This window comes from Salmo salar, chromosome ssa24, assembly GCF_905237065.1.
Source record: "Salmo salar chromosome ssa24, Ssal_v3.1, whole genome shotgun sequence".
In the NCBI taxonomy this organism is placed as follows: Eukaryota; Metazoa; Chordata; class Actinopteri; order Salmoniformes; family Salmonidae; genus Salmo; species Salmo salar.
Genome location: NC_059465.1, coordinates 8,687,413 through 8,705,479, shown reverse-complemented (window position 1 = coordinate 8,705,479; position 18,067 = coordinate 8,687,413). Strand labels below are relative to the sequence as shown.

At 44.5% G+C, this 18,067-nt stretch overlaps 1 protein-coding gene across 1 annotated transcript in view; it reads left to right on the top strand.

Moving 5' to 3' along the window:
- The first annotated feature begins 14,256 nt into the window (after positions 1-14,256).
- LOC100380751 (tenascin) overlaps positions 14,257-18,067 on the top strand; it is a 114,450-nt gene continuing 110,639 nt past the window's right edge. Inside the window, exon 1 of the mRNA XM_014171019.2 lies at positions 14,257-14,403. The gene's annotated coding sequence lies outside the window, so the exon portion shown is untranslated. The remainder of the gene's footprint in view (positions 14,404-18,067) is intronic.

The window sequence follows — 18,067 nt, the reverse complement described above, 5'->3', positions numbered from 1 at the left end:
AAAGTAATCCTTCTAACCCCCCCCCCTTAAAAGATTTAGATGCACTATTGTAAAGTGGTTGTTCCACTGGATATCATAAGGTGAATGCACCAATTTGTAAGTCGCTCTGGATAAGAGCGTCTGCTAAATGACTTAAATGTAAATGTAATGAAACCAAAATTGAACTCTTTGGCATGAATGCCATGCTTCACGTCTGGAGCAAACCTGGCACCATCCCTACTGTGAAGCATGGTGGTGGAAATATCATGCAGTAGGTATTTTTTTCAGCGGCAGGGACTGAGAGACATGAACGGAGGATCGAGGGAAACATGAACGGAGCAAAGTACAGAGAGATCCTTGATGAAAACCTGCTCCAGAGCGCTCAGGACCTCAGACTGGGGTGAAGGTTCACCTTCCAACAGGACGATGACCCTAAGCACACAGGCAAGACAATGCAGGAATGGCTTCGGGACAAGTCTCTGAATGTCCTTCACTAGCCCAGCCAGAGCCCGGACTTGAACCCGATCGAACATCTCTGGAGAGACCTGAAAATAGCTGTGCAGCGACGCCGCCCATCCAACCTGACAGAGCTTGAGAGGATCTGCAGAGAAGAATGGGAGTAGCTCCCCAAATCCAGGTCTGCCAAGCTTGTAGCGTCATACCTAAGAAGACTCGAGGCTGTAATCGCTGCCAAAGATGCTTCAATAAAGTACTGAGTAAAGGTTCTGAATACTTATCTAAATGTTATATTTCAGTTCTTTTTTTTATAAATGTGCAAAAATGTCTAAAAAACAGTTTTTGTTTTGTTATTATGGTGTATCAATGCCCTCAATCTCACACAAATTATCAAAGAAGCTACCAGGTACAACCCTAAATCCGTAAACACGGGCACACTCATAGATATCATTCTGACCAACCTGCCCTCTAGATACACATCTGCTGTCTTCATCCAGGAACTAAGCGATCACTGCCTCATTGCCTGCGTCCGTAATGGGTCCGCGGTCAAACGACCACCCCTCATCAATGTCAAACGCTCCCTAAAACACTTCAGCGAGCAGGCCTTTCTAATCAACCTGGCCCTCATATCCTGGAAGGATATTGACCTCATTCCGTCAGTAGAGGATGCTTGGTTATTCTTTAAAAGTGCTTTCCTCACCATCTTTAATAAGCATGCCCCATTCATTTAAAAAAAACTAAGAACAGATATAGCCATTGGTTCACTCCAGACTTGACTGCCCTTGACCAGCACAAAAACATCCTGTGGCGTACTGCATTAGCATCGAATAGCCCCAGCGATATGCAACTTTTCAGGGAAGTTAGGAACCAATATACACAGGCAGTTAGGAAAGCAAAGGCTAGCTTTTTCAAACAGAAATCTGCATCCTGTAGTACAAACTCCAAAATGTTCTGGGACACTGTAAAGTTCATGGAAAATAAGAGCACCTCCTCCCAGCTGCCCACTGCACTGAGGCTAGGAAACACTGTCACCACCAACAAATCCAGATAGCTGATGTTCTGAAAGAGCTGCAAAATCTGCACCCCTACAAATCACCTGGGCTAGGCAATCTGTACCCTCTCTTTCTAAAGTTATCCACCGCAATTGTTGCAACCCCTATTACTAGCCTGTTCAACCTCTCTTTCGTATTGTCTGAGATCCCTAAAGATTGGAAAGCTGCCGTGGTCATCCCCCTCTTCAAAGGGGAGACACTCTAGACCCAAACTGTTTCAGACCTATATCTATCCTATCCTGCCTTTCTAAAGTCTTTGAAAGCCAAGTTACCAAACAGATCACCAACCATTTCGAATCCCACCGTACCTTCTCCACTATGCAATCTGGTTTCCGAGCTGGTCATGGGTGCACCTCAGCTACGCTCAAAGGTGCTAAACGATATTATAACCGCCATCGATAAAAGACAGTACTGTGCAGCCGTCTTCATCAACCTGGCCAAGGCTTTCGACTCTGTCAATCACCACATTCTTATCGGCAGACTCAACAGCCTTGGTTTCTCAAATGACTGCCTTGCCTGGTTCACCAACTACTTCTCAGACAGAGTTCAGTGTGTAAAATCGGAGGGCCTGTTGTCCGGACCTCTGGCAGTCTGTATGGGGGTACCACAGGGTTCAATTCTCGGGCCGACTCTTTTCTCTATACATCAATGATGTCGCTCTTGCTGCTGGTGATTCTCTGATCCACCTCTACGCAGACGACACCATTCTGTATACTTCTGGTCCTTCTTTGGACACTGTGTTAACAAACCTCCAGACGAGCTTCAATGCCATACAACAATGACTGGAACGAATTGCAAAAATCACTGAAGCTGGAGACTCATATCTGCCTCACTAACTTTAAGCATCAGCTGTCAGAGTAGCTTATCAATCATTGCACCTGTACACAGCCCATCTGGAAATAGTCCACCCAACTACCTCATCCCCATATTGTTATTATTTTTTTTGCTCCTTTGCACCCCAGTATCTCTACTTGCACATTCATCTTCTGCACATCTATCACTCCAGTGTTTAATTGCTAAATTGTAATTATTTCGCCACTATGGCCTATTTATTGCCTTACCTCCCTAATCTTACTACATCTGCACACACTATATATAGATTTTTCTATTGTATTATTGACTGTATGTTTGTTTATCCCATGTGTAACTCTGTGTTGTTTGTGTCGCACTGCTTTGCTTTATCTTGGCCAGGTCACAGTTGTAAATGAGAACTTGTTCTCAACTGCCCTACCTGGTTAAACAAAGGTGAAATAAAAAATAAATAAAAGTATCGTGTGTAGATTTATGAGGGGAAAAAAACTATTTAATCCATTTTAGAATCAGGTTGTAACGCAACAATGTTTTAAATTAATCAAGTGGTCTGAATACTTTCCGAATGCACTGTATGTATGTAGACCTATGGTGGTCCTGGACAGCTCAAAAATGATTTGAGTACGATAAGTTTAGAAGGAGGATTTTAGAGGATTGCAAGGGTCAGAGTGTGTACCTTCTTTTTTTCTAATGCTTATGGACAAATGCTATGAGTGTTTTATCTTTGCTTAAATCATTGACATGAACATGCTGCATTTGGATAATATTATGGATATGTCTATCCGGTATATCTCTGTGTAGCTGCAGTGTGGGTGGCTTTACAAGAGAGATTTACAGTGACAGACCGGACTGGACTGGGGGCAGTTCCAAACAGAAGTGTGTGCAGGGCACTGCTGAAACCTAACCTTGTTTTATTGGTCTAGTACTCTACCACAGGTGTGTTGTAGAACTATGACGTGGAACACAGATCTGGAATACTTCACCATCAAATGCCGAACCCAATACCTCCCAAGAGAATTCTCACCCGTTATTGTCATGGCCGTTTATTGCATATCCTGTGGCCACATTTGTTGGAGCTAGGGACTTTAACAAATTAAATCTGAGGAAAATTCTACCAACACATTTTCTGTGTTACACACGGAGAGAGGACGACACAATCGCCATTGCACTGCACACTGCCCATTGTTATTCTCCCTTCTGGGATGGCTACAAGGCATTGAAAATAAAACTTGTTCAAAAATTATTTGAAATTGACAAATTGAAACATATCCTATAGATCATGTGTGTTTTAATGCATGTTAAAGGTCCTGTTGCATAACAATCACATTTTGGAACAGTGAGTGCATTCTGACATCATGTGCATAAAACTCACGCTGGGGCGACCTTTAGAGATATTTGGAACTCGCATGTGAAAAGGTTAAAATGTGACATTGTTACATACAAGGATATACCATGACATTATTATTACATCTAATTATTAATTTAATTAAACGACAAACATTTCAACGTAGTTTCTATGACATGCGTCCCATAAAAATACTGGTAGCCTTCATGTGTGTAGATGTTGTTTATGTTGGCCAATCAAAATGGCAAAGAGGCTCAATGTGTAGCAAGTGGAGTGTGAGTTCACTAATGCAATGCAAGATGGAATAAAATTCCCAAATTAAAAGTTAGTGAAACGAGAAGGAGTAGGCTACAATGAGCAGCCAACAGGTAGGCTGTTGTTTTATCTGAATGGGGCTGGGGAGAAAGCACAGCATGTAGCCTCAATTAGCCAAGCTAGCTATAACTGGCTAGCTTAGCTAGTTTGCTAGCTAGGTTCTCCAGGCTACTCCAGTCAAGACAGGTACTGTTATATAGGATGATAAATAACTTTGTGTCTGCTACAACTTAGCTAGTCTTGGTTGTAGCCGAGTTGCCTTGGCTACTGCTTGACTGCTTCTCTTTCTCTCCCGTTTGCTCGACTCCTCCGCAGCTGCAGCAATAGAGTGATAGCCTCGCTCCCTTGCGCAGCAGTCCTCAGGTTAAAAACATAACTTAAAAAACACATGTATTTTGAATATCCAGATATCCAAGAAAAAATGTAGGATACTATTCGATTATTATTAAAATATTTCAAACCCCATCCCTACTTCAGACAATCACAGATTACATTGTGGACAGCAATGCCTTACTTCCAGACAAGTTTAACACATTCTTCGCCCACTTGGAGGAAAACAACACAGAACTGCCATCGGGGACCCCCGCTGCTCATGAGGACTGCGGGCTCCAGATCTCTGTAGCCGATATGATTAGAACTTTCAAGGGTGTTAACCCTCATAAGGCTGCAAGCCTGGACGGCATACCAAGCCGCGCCCACCAACAGGCTGGAGTATTTACGGACATATTCAACCTCTCCTTATCTCAGTTGGTTGTCCCCACTTGCTTCAAGATGTCTGCCATTGTTTCTGTACCCAAGCAAGTTAACTTTACTGAACTAAATGACAATCACCCCATTGCACTCACCTCTGTCATCATGAAGTTCTCTGTCTGGGAACGTGGGACGCTTGCGTCCCACCCTAGTCAACAGCCTGTGGAATCGCGTCGCGCAAAATACAAATACCTCTATATGCTATAACTTCAATTACTCAAACATATGACTATTTTACACCATTTTATAGATACACCTCCCCTGAATCGAACCACGTTGTCCGATTTCAAAAAGGCTTTACAGCAAAAGCAAAACATTAGATTATGTTAGGAGAGTACCCTGCCAAAAAAAATCACACTGCCATTTTCAAAGCAACTAGCATGCATCACAAATACCCAAAACACAGCTAAATGCAGCACTAACCTTTGACAATCTTCATCAGATGACACTCCTAGGACATCATGTTACACAATACATGCATTTTTTGTTCGATAAAGTTCATATTTATATATAAAAACAGCATTTTACATCAGCGCGTGACATTCAGAAAATATTTTCCCTCAAATGCTTCCGGTGAATCAGCGCTACAATTTACAAAATTACTATTCGAAAACATTGTTAAAATGTAATATTGTCATTCAAAGAATTATAGATTAACATCTCGTGAATTGCCAGATTTAAAAATAACTTTACTGGGAAATCCCACTTTGCAATAAATGACGTGGTATTCTCAGAAAAATAGGCTAGGTGATACATGTTAGCGCCATCTTGGAACCATCTAAAATCAAATATACTATTGTAAATATTCCCTTACTGTTCAGGGTGTGTGTATTATGTAGAGGGTAGTTGATTTATGTATTCCAGGGTTTTTTGGTCACTGCTCTATGTTAGTCTATTTCTATGTTCTTTCTAGTTAGTCTGTTTCTATGTTTAGTTAAATGGGGTGTGGACTCTCAATTGAAGGCAGGTGTTGTCTAGTTGCCTTTGATTGAGAGTCCTATATATTAGGGTGTGTTTGTGTTTGTAAATTGTGGGAGGTTGTTTCTTGAGCCTGACAAGACTGTTTTGTTGTTCGTGAGTTCTATGTTTGTTATTTTGGTGTTTTCTTGATTTAAAAATAAATACAAGATGAGCATCCACATTCCTGCTGCGTTTTGGTCCTCCATTCCCGACGACAACCGTTACAGAACCTCCCACCACAAATGGACCAAGCAGCGGAGTAAGGAGCAAAGGGATTTCGACATGGACTGGCGGGAGAAATGGACGTGGGAGAAGATTCTGGCCGGAGAGGGCCCATGGAGGAAGTCGGGTAAGGACCGGGAACGCTACCGAGGAACACGACTGGCGTTTAAGCCCGAGAGGCAGCCCCAATCATTTTTTTGGGGGGGTCATATGGGTAGTTTGGCTGGGTGAGGTTTGAGCCCCAGGCCAAATCCCCGTACCTTTTCTGGGCAACCAGTGAATGGACAGGTCTCGTGCTTCGGGGTAATGGGTACTGTGGCGAGGCCAAGTATTTTTAGGCCGGTACACGCTATACCAGAGCCCCGCATTTGCCAGGGGGTAGGTGCGTGTTCCCAGGCTGAAACCTCCAGTACCAGCACCACGCATCAGGCTTCCAGTGCGTCAGCCCAGTCCGACTCGGCCTGTTCCCGCTCCCCGCACTAGCCCTGAGGTGCGTGTTCCCAGGCTGATACCTCCAGTACCAGCACCACGCATCAGGCTTCTAGTGCGTCAGCCCAGTCTGACTCGGCCTGTTCCAGCTCCCCGCACTAGCCCTGAGGTGCGTGTTCCCAGGCTGATACCTCCAGTACCAGCACCACGCATCAGGCTTCCAGTGCGTCAGCCCAGCCTCGAGAGTTCGGCAATAGTGTGCAGTCCAGAGTATCCGGCAACAGTGTGCGGTCCAGAGTATCCGGCAACAGTGTGCAGTCCAGAGTATCTGGCAACAGTGTGCAGTCCAAGGAACCGAGGGAGACTGCCTGCGATCCGGAACCGAGGGAGACTGCCTGCGACCCGGAACCGAGGGAGTCTGCCTGCGACCCAGAACCGAGGGAGTCTGCCTGCGACCCAGAACCGAGGGAGTCTGCCTGCGACCCGGAACCGAGGGAGTCTGCCTGCAACCCGGAACCGAGGGAGTCTGCCTGCGACCCGAACCAAGGGAGTCTGCCTGCGACCCGGAACCGAGGGAGTCTGCCTGCGACCCGGAACCGAGGGAGTCTGCCTACGGCCCGAAACTGTGCAAGTCTGTCTGCATTCTGGAGGACAGAGCCGGAGCCAGAACCACCTCCTGTGTAGGTGGGTTGGGGAGTGGGGGTGTAGCACAAGTGCCGTCGGTGACGGCAGCCACCCTCCCTTCCCTCCCTTTAGTTTAGGGGGGGTGTGGCAGGAGCACCGTCGGTGACGGTGGCCATCCTCCCTTCCCTTCCATGTACTTTTGGGGATTTGTTAGTGTTTTGGGGGTTATTTGTTGTCTGTTTTTTTTGTGTGTGAGGTGCATCCGGGGTCTGCACCTTTGGGGGGGGTAATGTCACGTTCTGACCAGTATGAGGGTTATTTTGTTAGTGTAGGCTGGTCAGGACGTGGCAGAGGGTATTTGGTTTATGTGGTTCGGGGTGTGTGTATTATGTAGAGGGTAGTTGATTTATGTATTCCGGGGTTTTTTGGTCACTGCTCTATGTTAGTTTATTTCTATGTTCTTTCTAGTTAGTCTGTTTCTATGTTTAGTTAATTGGGGTGTGGACTCTCAATTGAAGGCAGGTGTTGTCTAGTTGCCTTTGATTGAGAGTCCTATATATTAGGGTGTGTTTGTGTTTGTAAATTGTGGGAGGTTGTTTCTTGTTTTGCCTGTGTGAGCCTGACAAGACTTTTGTTGTTCGTGAGTTCTTCGTTTTGTTATTTTGGTGTTCTTTTTATTTAAAATAAATGACAAGATGAGCATCCACATTCCTGCTGCGTTTTGGTCCTCTATCCCCGACAACAACCGCTACACTTACCTTTGATTATCTTCATCAGAAGGCACTTCCAGGAATCCCAGGTCCACAACAAATGTAGTTTTGTTCGAAAAAGTTAATAATTTATGTCCCAATAGTTCCTTCTTGTTAGCGCGTTCCGAAGGCTACTCATAATGTACTGAAGCGTGACTTCAGTACTGAAGCGTGACTTGTCGTCACGAATGTGCAAAAAAATATATTTACGTTGTATAACATAAATCTTTAGGGCCTTTTTCAACCAGAGCTTCAATAATATTCAAGACGGACGATTGCATTGTCTTACTAAACATTTCGGAACAAAAGGGCTCCCATGGGCGCCCGCGTCATATTAGTAATGGCCCTCCCCCTGTGACCAACTTCCCAAGCCTCTCTTTGGGTCAGTTTCTACCATAGAAGACTCAAACCACTTTGTAAAGACTGTTGACATCTAGTGGAACACTTAGGAAGTGCTAAATGATTAATAAGTCCCTGTGTGTTTCAATGGCAAAGGCTTGAAAGTGATTCCACCAGGGGCGAAAATCTGATATCAACTTTGTAGGGGACAATTACATGAAATTTTCTCAAGAGCAATTCCTGAGGGGGACACCAAAAGTAGTGCTGTAACACATAGCCTACATTGTAATATGGTAAATGTATATTGAGGAACCAAAGAAATAAGGTGTTTGCCGTACTCCTAACTACCGGTACCCAAAACTACACAACTAATCACAACAGCAATACCATTGCCTTTAACAAATCTTAGTTCAGTCACCAGTTTAAGTTGAGAGTGGGGGTATCCATGGCATTTTCCAATTATGTTCCTATTTTACAAGTCAAAAAAATGGAGAACCTTTCATAATGTTGCCAAACAAAGACTCAACAAACTTACCTGAGACCCCTTGTCTCTGCCAGTCTGTCCCTGCCTATCTGTCCCCAACTCTGCTGTCTGTGTGCCATCTGTTGCCTGCTCTGCCTAATGACATCATTGTGAAACATTTCCAGTAGAATTTCATTTCTTTCTTATGTACATTTTATCAACTAGTCTTTGAGATATTAGGCTACTAGGGTTCTTACTATGCGTTTTGGTGTATTGAAAAATACTCTGATGTCCGTCTTTTATTTTTCTGCCATTTTTCTACCTGGCTGGCTGGCTACACACACACAGTGTGTAGGTTATTTACAGTAGGAGATGGGCTTCTATCATCTTCTATCATTCTATTTGGGCTTCGATCTAAAAGGTAGCTAGCAAATGTGAAACGGATTAAAATGACAAGAGTTGACAGCTGTATGAGTTCACCATTTACACAACATATGCTGCAACCTTTTGTAATTTTAATAGTTTGTTTCATATTGGCTGGCTTCCAACAATAGCTGAATTTGCAAAGCTAGCGAGCACCAATTCAGTTTCAGTGGTGTTTGCTATAATCTTTGCTACCCGGGTTAAATAAAGGTGAAATAAAATAAATAAATAAAAGTTCCCTTGCGACAATTTAGCTTTTGCAACGAGACCATTAAATATATTTAAGACAATGGTAGAAGAGAGTGTAGTTCTGTTCAGTTTGGACTTCAGTTTATCGCTAACCTTATCACAGGGACTTTGAAGCACTAACTTACATCATCTGCATGCTGATCTTGGAATAAATTGACGATAGCAAAGATTCCATCTTTGACGACGCCACATAAATGAATAGGTACTAGCTAGCTTAATAGTTAATATTTGCGCGCTAGCTCTGCATATTCAGCTAGTGTGTGTGCGCGATTGACTGGATTAACCTCACGTCAGTTACGTGCATTGAGTGCCTTTCAGACAGTAGACACGACCCCTCTGTTACCTTGCCAACTAAGGAACTGGCAGTGGATCAAACCATTGAGGCAAAGGGTGGGGGGGTCGCAATCTTTTGAAACTTAAAAACGCGCTATTAAGTGTCTATAATCAGCACAATTGCTTTCATTGCGTATTATTAATATTATTTAAATTACATAGTTATGTTTCAGTGATATATTGGGGGGGATGAATCATATTTTTCCCAGGATGGGGGGGTCGTGTCCGCCCCTGGATTCCACACATCAGATTTCCACTTCCTGTTAGGATTTGTCTCAGGGTTTTGACTGCCATATGAGTTCTGTTATACTCACAGACACCATTCAAACAGTTTTAGAAACTTTAGAGTGTTTTCTATCCAAATCGACTAATTATATCCATATTCTAGTTACTGGGCAGGAGTAGTAACCAGATAAAATTGGGTACGTTTTTTATCCGGCCGTGCAAATACTGCCCCCTATCCCCAACAGGTTTTAAGAGGCTAGACAAGGACCATATAACCTCCACCTTGCCCCGACACCAAGACCCACTACAATTTGCATACCACTCCAACAGTTCCACGGATGACACAATCGCCATTGCACTGCACACTGCCCTATTCCACTTGGACAAAAGGAATAACTACATGAGAATGCTGTTCATCAACTACAGCTCTGCTTTCAACACGATAGTGCCCTCCAAGTTTGTCACTAAGCTCAGGGCCCTGGGTATGAACTCCTCCCTCTGCAACTGGGTCCTGCAATTCCTGATGGCCGACTCCAGGTGGTGAGGGTAGGCAACAACACCACAAAACGGGGACCCTACAGAGGTGTGTGCTCAGCCCCCTCCTGTGCTCCTTGTTCACCCATGACTGCGTGGCTACGCACGACTCCAACTCAATCATCAAGTTTGCTGATGACACGGCAGTGGTAGGCCGGATTACCAACAATGACAAGACAGCCTACAAGGAGCAGGTGAAAGCCCTGGCAGAGTGTTGCCAGGAAAATAAGGTGAGAGACTGATAAACAACTTGTGTCACCAGGCCATCAGACTGTTGAACAGCTATCACTAGCCAGCTACCTCCTCGGTACTCAGCCCTGCACCTTGAGACTAATGCCTCATGAACATAGAGTCATGGAATGCTGGCCACCTCATATTCTGTTTAGATACTGTTGGAGGCTCCGGACTGCGAGCCCTCTCAGGAGGCTCCAGACTGCGGGCCCTCTCAGGAGGCTCCGGACTGCCGGCCGTCTCAGGAGGTTCCGGACTGTAAAACATCGTCGGAAGCTCAGGACTGGGAGCTGTCGCTGGAAGCTCTGGACTGGGAACTGTCGCCGGAAGCTCTGGACTGGGAACTGTCGCCGGAAGCTCTGGACTGGGAACTGTCACCGGAAGCTCTGGACTGGGAACTGTCGCCGGAAGCTCTGGACTGGGAACTGTCGCCGGAAGCGCTGGACTGGGAATGCGCACTGGAGGCCTGATGCGTGGGGCTGGCACAGGTGGCGCCAGACTGGTAACACGCACCTCAGGGCGAGTGAGGAGAGCAGGAACAGGACACACCGGACTAGGCAGGCGCACTGGAGGCCTGATGCATTGGGCTGGCACAGGTGGCGCCAGACTGGTGACACGCACTTCAGGACGAGTGCGAGGAGCAGGCACAGGATATACTAGACTGGGGAGGCGCCCTAGAGGCCTGATGCGTGGGACCGGTACAGGTGGCACTGGACTAGGGACACACACCTCAGGGAGAGTGCGAGGAGGAGGCACAGGACTTACTGGGCTGTGAAGGTGCACTGGAGACCTGGTGCGTATAGCCGGCCTCAATTGTACCGGAACTTTAACACACTTCTCAGGATGAGTACGGGAAGCTGACACAGGTGGCATTGGATGACTAACATGCTCCTCAGGGCGAATGCTGTGCATACTATGCCAAACCAATAGATCTCTCTCTTCACTCTCCTCCAATTTATCCAATATTTCCTCAACGGACTCTGACTCACCCCAATATTCCTCTTTGCTCTCCGACTCGTCCCTTGGCCTCGCCGGCCAACCCATGTGCCCCCCCCAAAAAATTATTTTGAGGTTGCTTCTTGGGCTTGCGTTGTTGCCGTGCTAGTTCCTCGTATCGTCGCTGTTCCTCTCTCGCTATTTCCGCCTGCTTCCATGGCAGGGTCTTGTCCCCTGCCATTACCTCCTCCCAGGTCCAGGATGTCCTCCACTCTCTTCTCTCCAGGATCCCTGCTCCTCCTGGGCACGCTGCTTGGTCTTTGGTGGTGGGAGATTCTGTCATGGCTGTCGTAGGAAGGAGCGGACCAAAGCGCAGCGTGTGTATCGTTCCACATTTTCTTTATTAAACTGTGAAACTATGCAAATACATAGAAATAAACTAATAAACAAAACAACAAACCGTGACGAAGCAGGGCAACATACACTAACTCAAAATACAATCTCCCACAACTCCAGGTGGGAAAAACAACAACTTAAGTATGATCTCCAATTAAAGACTACGATGACCCGCTGCCTCTAATTGGAGATCATCCCAAAAAACAACAACATAGAAATACAGAAACTACAACATAACAACATAGAAAATCTAAACTAGGCACAACCCCGTCACGCCCTGACCTACTCTACCATAGAAAATAACAGCTTCTATGGTCAGGATGTGACACACAAATACACCGTGTATTTATATTCTGAATTCTCACACATGCTCACTCTAATCTAGCTACTTTAGATAGTTATTTCATGTTTTTGTATTTGCGAGACATTCTGATGCACTGTTGCAGCTAGTAATATAAGCTTTTCACTGCACCTGCCATATAATCTGCCATATTCTTGATACAGATGGAAACTGTTGAACGTGAAAAACCCAGCAGTGTTCCAGTTCTTGACACAAACCTGTGTGCCTGGCACCTACTACCATGCCCCATTCAAATGCAATTAAATATTTTGTCTTGCCCATTCACCCTCTGAATGGCACACATACACAGTCCATGTCTCAATTGTCTCAAGGATGAAAAATAATGTTTTAATCTGTCTCCTCCCCTTCATCTGCAACTCGCTGTTGGCTGGGCTCCCTGCCTGTGCCATTAAACCCCTACAACTCATCCAGAACGCCGCAGCCCGTCTGGTGTTCAACCTTCCCAAGTTCTCTCACGTCACCCCGCTCCTCCGCTCTCTCCACTGGCTTCCAGTTGAAGCTCGCATCCGCTACAAGACCATGGTGATTGCCTACGGAGCTGTGAAGGGAACGGCACCTCCATACCTTCAGGCTCTGATCAGGCCCTACACCCAAACAAGGGCACTGCGTTCATCCACCTCTGGCCTGCTGGCCCCCCTACCTCTGAGGAAGCACAGTTCCCGCTCAGCCCAGTCAAAACTGTTCGCTGCTCTGGCACCACAATGGTGGAACATGCTCCCTCACGACGCCAGGACAGCGGAGTCAATCACCACCTTCCGGAGACACCTGAAACCCCACCTCTTTAAGGAATACCTAGGATAGGATAAAGTAATCCTTCTAACCCCCCCCTTCCCCCTTAAAAGATTTAGATGCACTATTGTAAAGTGGTTGTTCCACTGGATATCATAAGGTGAATGCACCAATTTGTAAGTCGCTCTGGTTAAGAGCGTCTGCTAAATGACTTAAATGTAAATGTAAATCTACAGTGATTGAAGTGGATTCAACAAGTCACATCAATAACGGATCGTAGCTTTCACCTGGATTCACCTGGTCAGTTTATGTCATGGAAAAAGCAGGTGTTCTTAATGTTGTGTACACTCAGTGTATAGCTACTGCACTTCAGAAAACCCTAACGGCCTGTTAAAGGGTATGATTCAGCAAAAAGTGAGTAAAAAAAATGTGCAAAAAAAGGTCAATGGAACACGTCTTTGAACACATTTTACTTACAGTATATCCAACAAAAAAAAACTGGTCAGGTTCAGTTTCAGATTAAGATTTCCCGCTGTATAACTGGATAGATTGGTATACTACAGTGCAACTGAGGACAGCAAATTTGGTTGTAAATCTGGAGAACCAAAACATTTTAATCATCTACTACACAGTAGTAAAGACATCAGCAGGACATCTGTCATTCAGCTGAAGAGTAATGTAGGTCAGGCAGCTTGTTAATTCTTTCTCTCACAAACACACAGGCATTATTAAAAAACTGCAGCTTCCTGCAGTATAAGTCCAGTCATACTTACTAAGGACAACTCACCATGCCCTTCCCTGGGTAGGTACAATGCTGCTCCCAAGGTGGTGATAATGAAGATGAATTTTGGCACACCAGGAAGTCTGTCCCGTGCCATACAGTAGGAACAGCGGAGATTGGATTAGCCGACTGTCAGTCAATCATGTGGGTGTTGATGTGAGCCCACCATGAAACATCCAAACAGATGGCTTGCCATTAAGGCTTTCAGAATGCACCCCCACCCAGACCAGCCTGGCTGTGGACATGCACACTGGGTAAGATACAGTAAGCTCCTTAGTTTATGTCCATGCCTTTCAATAATTTGGTTCTCTTTATCAACACATTATTATGATAATTTTTTATTGATTCACCAAAAACATTGTGAAGGCCCCCTCTAATGGGCCATGTCAATGCTATGATCTATACAATAGGTAAAACAGCTGATTTTGTTTGTAGATAATGTTGAGAATGATTTAATGTGACTTAATGAGTTTCCTATCCATAAATCCCAGATAGCTGATAGATGAGCGATGGGTCTATTTTGGGGCAGGGCAAGCAACGACCCCCCTACATCAAAACAAGCAGCAGAGTAGAGGAGGAGACTAGAGTCCAAGCAGAGCAGGTGTCTCTTGTGACATCTGCCTCAGTTCACTGGGGAACCACAAGCACCCGCAGCAATATTCAGCCCTGACAATGCCACTGAAGTGCCCTGCTCTATCTTCATATAAATAAGGTATTTGTTTCTATGTTTCTATGTGCTGGGATCCACTGATGCGTCACAATATATTCTTCATATTTTTGTGTAGCGATGATTCATGATTTTCAGAGTGTAATTATTTATTTTGTTTTAGACATTTTTAGGAAATGGTGGATTTGCATCATGACCATGTGTTGCAAAAATCCTTAGTTTTATGAATCACTGTATTCTCTCAGTATATAATTTCGTTGTATGAACTGAAGCAGCTACAATTCAGAATGCAGAGACAAAATATTTTTTCTAAACAAAAAAACCCTCAAAAGATAAATTCAATCTCATGTAATATTGATGCGTTCATATTTGTTAATCAACCCAATTTCCTTTTGTATTTAATCAGGCTGACAAGACAAACCCACAGGACTGTTTACCCAGACAAACTATTGATCCGTCCAGGTCCGTGTTAAATTGACCCAGGAGCATCTTATAAAGAGACAGTCATCGTTGAGCATTTGCCTTGAATCTGTGTACCTCTCCTTTACCAAGACCTGGCTTATCAGATTATCAGAAAGTCTGTTGTTAGTTACAGTTTGTAGGGTTTTGCAGGGATATATATATTTCATATTTTGTGTATTTGTTGTAATCGCTCATTGATCTGATGAGGATAGAGTGGCGATATGCTTATGGATTAAAATTATGGCAGTGACAGAAAGGGCGGGGATAGAGAGTGGTGGAATGGCAATTTGAGTGAGATTGACAAGGAATTTAGGTCGAATAAGGGCCACAGGAAAGAGCCCCTCACAGAAGTTCAGGGCATGCTCATTACGAGTGATATTGAATCCCAGTCCAAGCGTGTCATCCTGTAAATAAATATCTAGGTTTGTGTCCCAGATGGCACCCTCTTCCCTGTATAGTGCACTATATAGGAAATGGGTGCCAATTGACTCAAAATCTATGCCAACAAAGAGACCAGTTGCTTTATCAGTTTAATCTGAGCCATTATTTCAGAGGCCCAGTGAGGGAATGGTGAGAGAGGTAGAGCAGCTCAAGGTAAATTCACTTTAGTATTCCATGTAAACACTCACTGTGAGTAAGAAGGGCGCCCATTTGTTTTTTTTATTGAAAATTGTTTTCTAAAAGGTCAATGAGATGAGTTCTTCCGATCGTATTTTAAGTTCTGGTATATTTTAATGAGTACAATGCACACTGTAGACATAATAATGACTCATGGCCAGGTCTTATTAGTCCTTTCTCTCATGCATAGGTTGCTCTTTTCTGACAGGTTTCCAAGCTATTTCATTCAGCTCCCAATCTTGGTATTTTTAAACTGACAAAGCATAATTGCTTATCTTTCAGCTAGGCAAATGAGAGACTCTAAAACCCAAATGTCAGGATATGAAATTGATCTTTGGCCATGGCCGGGTAACAGGCCTTGTGTATTAAGCAGCTTTAGGTGTCTCCCAGGTCTTGAGTTATCTCTGTGTCTGGTAGCATGTGGTAGCCTGGAAAACATGGAGAGCATGTGACCTCTGTGCTGGGTGGAGGAGGGTCCCAGCTTATTTTAGGGCAGGGGGACTTGAGACTGAAGCCGCTGCTGATCTGGCATCAGTCTGTCTGGGGAACGGATTAAGGGTGAGTGTAGAGGTGAAGGTCTTTAGACAGATCAGCAGCCCGTGGACTGCCCTAGTATGATCTTCACATGCAAACATGGATTATCCAGTCCTCAAATCCAAACAAGGGTGGTTTCTTGACACAGTTCATTTTCATGTGTCCGACATGGTTAATGTGTTGTGTCGTTGAGTTTATACAACAATCTTTTAGAATGTAGAGGTGTTACATTTTGGGATATAGGCCAGTAAATGACCTTGTGTGGGTAACTGACATTGAGCCGTGAATGGATTAGAGCCATCAATGGCATGTGCAGCAAACCATGTCATCTTCTTATCCGTTTTTATTTCAAAAGGTTCACACATGCCTAAGCCATTTATAGCAGTGCTTTAGACAAGATGCGCCACAAAACAGTGTTACCTTTAAGCTTGTCCCCAGGGAGCGCAACCTTGGAAGTCAGTAGGTTTTAGTTACTGCCGTCTTTGGCTTGTTCAGTCTCAAGTTAAATATTGTTTTAATAATGAGCACTTGGACTTGAGCGTTCTCCACACGCTACACCGTGTTAACTTGTGTGCTTATTTTATTGTGTCAAGCACTACCTGCATGTTTATACAATAATTTCAAATGATGCAAATATGATAAAATATGATATGATAAAATCCTTTGAACAGTCAAGTAAGGCGAGCTATGAAAAGTATTGGCTAAATGGGGGATGAGTAAAGCTGTAATGGAAGCGTGTTCAAGTATGGGGGATGGAGCACACTCACACAAAACACACACAACCCTCAAGCAACCAGATATGTTGGAGATTTTGTTCTCTTTTGAATAGTTAATGAGCTTAGCATGAATGTGCGGGATGAGACGAACGGTACAGTGGTTAGGATGGAGGGAGGAAGCCCTGAGAATGCCGTATGGCTTATGGCCTGCCAAAGATAACAGGCAGAACAATGCCTGGGGGGGAAGAGAGAGAGAGAGAGAGAGAGAGAGAGAGAGAGAGAGAGAGAGAGAGAGAGAGAGAGAGAGAGAGAGAGAGAGAGAGAGAGAGAGAGAGAGAGAGAGAGAGAGAGAGAGAGAGAGAGAGAGAGAGAGAGAGAGAGAGAGAGAGAGAGAGAGAGAGAGAGAGAGAGAGAGAGAGAGAGAGAGAGAGAGAGAGAGAGAGAGAGAGAGAGAGAGAGAGAGAGAGAGAGAGAGAGAGAGAGAGAGAGAGAGAGAGAGAGAGAGAGAGAGAGAGAGAGAGAGAGAGAGAGAGAGAGAGAGAGAGAGAGAGAGAGAGAGAGAGAGAGAGAGAGAGAGAGAGAGAGAGAGAGAGAGAGAGAGAGAGAGAGAGAGACAGAGAGAGAGAGAGAGAGAGAGAGAGAGAGAGAGAGAGAGAGACAGAGAGAGAGAGAGAGAGAGAGAGAGAGAGAGAGAGAGAGAGAGAGAGAGAGAGAGAATCCTCAGTGGGAGAAGCTCTTAGAGGTATTTGATTGCAGAATTACCCCCACTTTACCTTGGCATGCCTGTAGGTCACACTCCACACATGGGGGAAGTTGGGCTGTGTGCTTGGAGACGAGAAGGCATTATTACGGCATCCCGTTTAGAGAGCTTTGAGAGTGAACAAGCACAGGAGGATAGCACTTTACTTGAAAAATGTTGCTTTCCTGTAGCCTTTCATATGTCTACCGTTAATGTTACCACGGTCAAGAAAGTGAGATATTTGAGATTCGGCCACCTTGTTCTATGTTCAGTAACTCACACGGTATCAATGAGAGTGCAACAGACATTTACGTAATGCTCACTCACTTTGACGTGACATAATGCTGAGAAAAAAGTTAGGATAGATTTCTGCTACAGTACATGTTTACACATCACCCCATAACAAAAGTATAAGGACTCTTTTCTGTTCACCAACATACATCATTCATTGTAACAATTGACATTCTGTGTTTAGGCACAGGATAAAAATGGATTCCTTTCTCATACATGAAATGTAATCATGCATTAGTGAGACATTTCCAAAGTTCCCATGGAAATCAGTGAATGAAGCATGTATTAGTAGGCTGCAGTGCACAACAGCAGCGAGATGTCGACTGAACAAAGCTTATAGGCCAGTAAT